The sequence below is a fragment of the Augochlora pura genome, chromosome 8 (genome assembly GCF_028453695.1).
Source record: "Augochlora pura isolate Apur16 chromosome 8, APUR_v2.2.1, whole genome shotgun sequence".
Lineage (NCBI taxonomy): Eukaryota > Metazoa > Arthropoda > Insecta > Hymenoptera > Halictidae > Augochlora > Augochlora pura.
In genome coordinates this window covers 5,904,051-5,911,098 of record NC_135779.1, presented here as the reverse complement: position 1 = coordinate 5,911,098, position 7,048 = coordinate 5,904,051, and positions in this window count along the sequence as shown.

Genomic DNA, 7,048 nt, shown 5'->3' with positions numbered 1-7,048 from the left:
CGGCTCGAACTACGTTTTCACAAGCCGCAAACAGCCGGCTCCTTCCTTAATGAAGATCTCGAAGTTCCCTTGCGCATCGCGAATCCGTAATTAGCAGGAACGTTACCGGGGGCCGGCTCGCCCCCCTCCCCCTCGTGTCCCTTATTACAGCCAGTTCTCCCCCTGTTTCCGGCGAAGCCACGAAACTCGGCCCCGGTCTTCCGCGGAACTCTCGTCGAAACGGGCCCGGAATCGAGCAAAAAGAGCCTCTCGCCGGCCTTCTTAATTAGTCCACCGTTGAAGCCGCGTTCTTATATTGGGTTCGAGATATAGGGGTTATCGAGCGGAACGTACGAGCGGCTTCCGCTCGCCGCGTTTTCGTAGCTTTCTGGCTATAGCTTACTATAGTAAGCGCTGCAGGATCGGCGTGCAGGTGAGCCAACTCTTTAAAATGATTGCAAGATTCTTTCATATAGTTTTGTGGAAAGTGATTTTATTGTTCTATATAAATTGTCAATTATTATTTTAGATGTAATTATTTTAAATATGTATCAGGCGAGCGTTAAATTAAAAGGCCTAACCGCGACATCAAAGAACCGTCGTTGCGATGGCAACACAGGATGATAAGAAGATTGGATAATGATTTTTTTGTTTATTGAAAGGGACGGCAGAGTTGTTCTAAAAATCGAAGCGTAAAAAAGTCTAAAAATCGTCGACTGGCCCTGTTCTCAGTTTTTAATTATCCTAGTCTATAGTTCTCTAATTTTAAACAATTTTTCATTAAATATATTCCTACATTATTATATAAAATTGAACGCGTTTGTATCGAATTTATAAAAATTTAGTAGTGGAAATAATATTGTAGTGGAAATAATAAGTGTAGTGGAAATTAATAATATGGAAAGTAATATATAATCAATAGGTATATCATAAGTACTAGAAGAAACGATTGCTAAGATATGAAGTTATCAAAGTCTAGAAACGAAGGTGCATAAAGATAACAAAAGAAACAAAAATCGTCTGGCCCCATCGACTAAAGTCTTAAAGATAAATAAATGCTTGAAAGGAATCGTAATACAAGGGGTTGAAAAGAAAGAATTCTTCGAGCTGAAAAACATGTAATACTAAGCCACGTTCGCGTCGTAAACCCTTTCGTCCTAGAATCCTAAACAACATACCTCCGCTCTCTACATACACATGCATCGCGGCGTGGGTGCGACTCGCGCGGTCCGTGTGGCGGCAAAGGGGTCGCGGGGCGTTGGAAGAGAGCGAGCTTAATTCAGTTAGCTCGTGCTTACGTTTCCCGAGTTAACTACGTTTCCGTATACATATATACTTCCCCCCTCTGGAAGAAAGTTAGCGTCTTCGGTGCTTGGGTAAGCTGCCGATTGCAGTTTCCCCCGGTGTGTTGCCTCGAGTTTAAGTGCACGTCGATCCGAAGCAATCCGGCCGATGGACTTAACAAACTAATAGAGAAGCATCGAACGAGTTCGGCGGCGGTAGAGAAACTTTCGACGGTTCGTCTGTTTTATCCGCGGACGGCCGTGGACGGGTTCCGTTTTCCCCCCGGAGGGCGTACCGTAAACGCGTTTACATCGAAGGGCCGCCGCGGCCTCTATCGAGTTACGGGACCCAGCAGACAACGCTGCTTTCTGAAAAGTGCCCACGTATCGGGGCTGCGATGCACGGATTCGATTGTTACCGGGGTCGTTCGGGAATACAATGCGCCCGTTAATTCGATTAACGGAGTGCAGATAAAGGGCGAACGTGGCGCCTTTTTTGTTAAGGATTTAGTGGGGTGATTTGGGCGAGAGGATTGTAATTGTTGCTCAGGAGATTCTTTTATGTCGAATTTATTTTATCTCGAATTTATTTTAGAGTTCTAAACATTGCTACGAAGCGTCTTTGTCTCAAATTTATTTTATTTCGAATTTTCATTCATTTTCGGCATCGATCGACGAAAAATCGATCAACCAAAAACGCATAGAGAACGCATGGTCCCAACCGAACCCGAACGATCGCCATACTCGTGTTCGAACAGTTTTATGGGTCACCGTAGACAGCCATTAAACCGGCCCGGCTTCCGTCGCATCTTTTATCGCGAAGTTTTATACGGCCGTTTAATGTTAACCGTGTCTGCGTCCGTCGTCGCAGTAATCGAAAACGCGAATAAAAAGCTCGCTCACGATCGCTCACATATTTACCAAGTTCGCCGTTTCAAATACGTCGATAACGTCGCTCCTCTCCCCCGACCGAAAATAAATCTCGTCGATTTGTATCCGCCGGACCGTGCGAGTTCTAAACCAGATGCAGAACGCGAGGCGCCGTGATTTAGACGGTATTAGAAATAGATGTTCCGTTCGCAACCCCCCCGGACGGCACGGCGCAACCGGCGCGGCGTGGCGGGACGAAGGGTAATTTAGTTAGTGGCAACATCTCATGAATGTAAGAGATATCGCTGAGAGTGGAGTACACGCGTCGGAATGCTTTTAGGTATAATGAAGACGGAGTTGATATTCTATGGGCCGATTTATTGCGCCCGGTGCCGGTGAATATTTCACCGCGGCGCGCAATGGTAAACGCGAACGAAAATCCGTGTTCTTCGGTGTCGGCGCGGGCGTCGGGAATCGAAGTAACGGAAACGATCCCTCGGATTGTCCCTTCTTCGACCCTTTGCTCTCGGGTCGCAGCTATTCTCGTTCGAAATTTAAAGAGGTCTCTGCGGAGCATGGTATTTATACTCGAAGCAGCTGGATGTATTTTATACGATGTGTTTAGTGCGTTTGTTGTAATATTGTACCATTGAATTATGTTAGATGATTTTAGGTAATGTTAAATTATGTTAGATAATTTTAGATAATGGTAAATATTGTTAGATAATGTTAAATATTGTTATTCAGCGTTAAAATTATTTTGGAACGTGATATAATAATTTTCCATGGCGTCTCATGGTCGCTACTCGAGTGCAAAGGGTTAATTTCAATTCCATAAATTCTTGATTGATTACTACACTTATTATAATGTTTAATAATGTTAAATATTGCTATTATAGCAATATATAAACTAAGGCATGGAATTCGCTACAAATTTTTCTCAACAAAATATCCACTATAACGTAACTTTAATAGAAACAATATCCAAAATGTTCTTATCACTGAAATACCTGTAAAATTCATACTAATCAAATGTCACCTTCCATCCCTTCCATAAGTATCGCATAATCTCCATCAGTTCACACAACGAACTATTTTAATTAATTATTCACGACAGATAAATTATACAAATAAATTCATTGCACAGAAAAATAAGTAGCATTCCAACGAATTTACCATATAGAACGCAGATAACTATTTTACATCTGCTACAACACCGTGAAGGGACTTAAGGGTCAGATATGCGAGCAACAGCGCTGTGACCGTATCACAAAGCCGCGCGGGCGTTCCCGCTGACAGTGCTCATGAATTAGGCCTACAATTACATCCCCCCTAATCCCTCCTCGGAGTTGCCCCGCGATGTTGACTCGCCCTCAGAGATTCCGTCTGACGGTATCCACCAGCTGTATCTGCACGAAAGTCGAAACGAACGAGCTGTCCGCGAAACGAATCGAGGACAATGTCGAACAAAGTCGAACGCTGTCGAACGACCACGTCACGTCTCGACGTCCACCGGCTAAGATCCGGTCGGTCAAGACGAAAACAATTACGATCCTACGACACTGGAGAACGGTGGGGGGAGGAACAATCCGCTCGGAGATCTCCATTGTTCGAGCGTCATCCCCATCGCGCCGTAGTCTCGAGTGTCTTCGCGCGTCCTGGGACGGGGCGGAACAATCAACAAAAGAGAGCTAAAGTTTAAAATTCATTGCCCGTTGTATCCCGGGGCCGGGGAAACGCCTGGATTTTAATACTGGTCGCTTTCCACTGAATTTTCCAAGTTGCAGATTCTGTTAAATGCGACCTTTCTTCGAATGTTCATCCGATATTCGTGTTTTCTGTTGCGAGTGGAAAGGAAGCGGAGGAAAAATTGCTTGGACTAGTAGTTAGAGGATACGAGAATTGTATAAATATTAATTTTGTTGTTGGGTGATTTGGTATAATTCTTGTTGTAGGTATGACATAATATTTTTACAAAGTTGTGAATTTAATTTAATTGTAAAATTGTAGTTCTATATTAACGCGTGATTTTCTATATTGATCTTGGTAATATAAGGTACACTAAAGGGAAAGTTTCAAGAACCGAGGTATAGTAAAAAAAATTTTAAATACCACTTGATGGTCTATTCTTGAATATCCTCATTACTTAAAATTAGATCGCATAAATTAAATTAAGAATGCCATAACTACCCTCAATTTAAATCACCCAAAATAAATAAGAAATACGTTGACCAACACCAACAAGACTATACAACAAATATCCCAGCCATTCATTGACAATTATCTCGACTCAAATTACAAAATTCCCAATCTACCAACAACCCATAAAATCATAGTAACATTTCGTTATAAACTGACCTTCGTATCCGCGTGGAAAATGCATAAAGCGCACGGTGGCCGTAGTTTCGACCGTGTCAGGCCGCGTCCTCTTCGCACCTCGTGGTGGTGGTGGTGGTGGTTGGGTGTCGGCGGAGGGTCCCGTAGAAAAGATGGCGTCTAGAAAGAGGAGAGAGAGGGAGAGAGATTGCCGGGAGGTACCGCGATATCTCGCGTGGGATCGATAATCCAGGATCCGGACGCGGTTACGAGGGCTAAAATGGCGAAATAAACATTGTTCGCGGAGCGTTCTCGAAACAGGACCATGACCATCCCTTCCATACGCGGCGTGACGTCACCGCCAGCTACCCGGGAGTCTCCTTGCAGCGAGGCGGAAGAGCGGATTAAGGGGCGGAGCGGGACAGAGACGGAGAACCGAAGAGAGAGACAGAGATAGAGAACTGAAGAGAGAGAGAGAGAAGATAGAGAACCAAAGCGAGAGAAGATAGAGAACTAAAGAGAGAGAAGAAGAAGGTAGAAAACTAAAGAGAGAGAAAGAGACGTAGAACTAGAGAGAGTAATAGAGAGAGAACGAGCCAGAGAACTGGAGAGAAACGGAGCCAGAAAACCAGAGAGAGAAAGGAGCCAGAGAAGCATAAAGAGCGACAGAGAGAAAGACCGATTTGTAAACTGGGCCGAGCAGAGAGCAATAGAGAGGAGCCACCCTGGTTAAGAGAGGAGAGAGCGAGCCGTGTAACGGGAAAGTGGGGGTAGTTTAGCTCGAACGGCCCGGGCATGCATCTCCTCTCCGGCACCCTCTCGTCCGCCCGTTTCGCTCACGCACACGCACACGCGGTGCTCCCTTCTCGACACGGTGGTGGCCGTGTCCGGATTCGCGGTCCCGTTGCCACGCGACGGCGCAGGTGACGTCAGTCAGGTGACGTCACCGCTGCACCCCACCTCGATACACGACCAATCCAAGAAAGCTGCACGCCGGGGACGCTTCATAAGCGGGTGCATCGCGTGCGACGCGCGTAGTCCGCGCCTGCACGCGCCACGGGCTACTCGCACGGGGTGCCGAGATTGTTGACTGTTTCATTAATGTCATTGCCAATGATTTTTTAACGGTATTAGGGTGGTATGTAGGGATTTGCGCACGCAATTTCATTTCTGAATGAATTTTGTCGAATAAAATGGAAATTTTCTAAGCCAGAAAAATTATTTTAGATTTCCAGTTGAAACGGCTTCGAGTGTGAAGGGTTAAACGGGCCGCGAGATACGGCAGATTCAGCGGGACGACCCGCGCGACCTATGCGCGGCGTTCGTGCGCGCCGGCACACGCGGTGACATCTATCATTAACGAGCACTCGATTTCTTTTCCTCCGGCCCATTGTTGCGGAGGAAACAATGCCTGTATTGACTGCGATTCAGCCGAGGGAACGTTTACGGACCGCGTTGCACCCCGGCGAAGCTGGCTCGGGCCAAGGTTAAGCCCTTTTGTGCTCCGCGCACTCGCCGAGATAATGCGACGCGCGGTGATCATTTCGGTTCTTAGAAAATTGCGAGGATGAAAAGTATTTATTGGAGAGAGCAACAACATTGCGGCTGGGTAAAATGCCTCGAGACTTATTTTTATGAAGATTTGGTTATTGTAGTACATTTGGTTATTGCTGGAAGAGCATAGTTAATTCACGTGATTGATAAGGGTTGTACAGTGTCAATTATGTTAGGAATTTTCTATGAATTTTATAGTTATGATATATAATATAATACTTTATAGTTATAATATTTATGCTTATTATGTGACTTTAATTGGGAGTTGCATCTCCGATTTCGATTATTTAAAAACAGAAATGTAAAATTTAAAAATTTCGACCATTAAGCGTCGATGACAAGATGACCAAATTTGATTTATTCTCCATTTCTATTATTAACACCCAAAAGTCGCGTTCTTCGATCACCTATATATCATCGTTCTCACCAAAAACTTCCCCCATGATTAATTCCATAAAAATTCTGTAACGTAATCGTTTCATCCGCCGGCTATACAGTTCGGTAAACAAGATTAGGCGTCCGACGGCCGAGTAAACTGGCAAAGTATCCCAGCCTCTTGAAAGATTGATTCCAGACCGGAATCCTTAATCGGTTACGAGGCTCCTCATAATGCCTCGGGTGTAATCGTCGTTACAGGCCCGCTTCCCATGGAAGAACCACCCCCATCGCCCCATAAAGACCCTCGTTTCCCCACGTTAGGTCTTAATACGCCCCCGTCGAATACCTTCACATAATTCCATCACGTGCGGCCCGGGCATTAACGTCAGGGCATCATCCCGTGGTCCATTCTTAAGCCGAAACCTAAACCGACCGCCTTAATGGACAGATCAAGTCATTCAAAAGATGGGCTCGGCATTTCTCGACGAGAAGGGGGGCGGGGGTGGAAAACGTTTACGAGGCAGTCTCTCTCTCTCTCTCTCTCTCTCTCTCTCTCTGGTGTGCGCGCGGTCGAGTATCGCGGTTAATCCAGTTCCCTGTTGCTACCCCTTTCGCTCGACCCTTTACGATGAATTCGAACCCCTTCGATCATCATCGCCGACCAACCC